Genomic DNA, 859 nt, shown 5'->3' on the forward strand with positions numbered 1-859 from the left:
AGGAAAATTATCCACAAAAATATTTTTAAATTTATAATACAATTTATGTAAAATATTTCGACAACGTATATGTATTTAATACGATGCATTATGATCATATGATAATTAATGATCTTATTACATTCGCAAATTTCGTCAAACAAATTTCTTATTTAGAGATCGTACACTCGGATTCTAGAAAATTCGAAATCAATAGGAAGCAAAAATCTTTTCATGAAAATTTCACGATAGATTTCTTTCTATTTCTATTACACGTTTTTTTTATATATCTTGAAAATTAAAGTCAAGCGATGATAATATATAAGAAAAAATTGTTCAGAATCAATACTTTGATAATATTTCATTGAAATCGATGAAAAGGATTCTTTTGTAAATGATTCTTTCATTTTAATACTTTTTTTATTTATTTTAGATTTTATTCATAAATATCATGGCTATAATATTGAACGTTTATAAAATATATATATATACATTTTAATACATAAATATATATATTTATTTAATTACAATATTACTATTAAAATCTAAACTGAATGACTTTGAATATTACACAAATGGAGATGCCTGAACTGAAGATATTACTCGAAGGACGTATTGTCGTATAATTGTACAATCTTTTGTATTATGAGCTTTGAGCGAACGAAATGGTTGATTATTTTGCAACTAACTGTATAATTTTATTATAATCTGATATGAATTGTATCGTTTCTAAATTCTATTTGATCTAAATTCTATTTTATTTTAACTGATCTGATCTAAAAGACTATGGCAGACCTTGGATTTTCCAATCATTATTTTTCGTGAAAATGTAAACTAGGAGAACATATATATATATATATATATATATATATATATAGCG

Source organism: Apis dorsata, unplaced genomic scaffold, assembly GCF_000469605.1.
Source record: "Apis dorsata unplaced genomic scaffold, Apis dorsata 1.3 scaffold_47, whole genome shotgun sequence".
In the NCBI taxonomy this organism is placed as follows: Eukaryota; Metazoa; Arthropoda; class Insecta; order Hymenoptera; family Apidae; genus Apis; species Apis dorsata.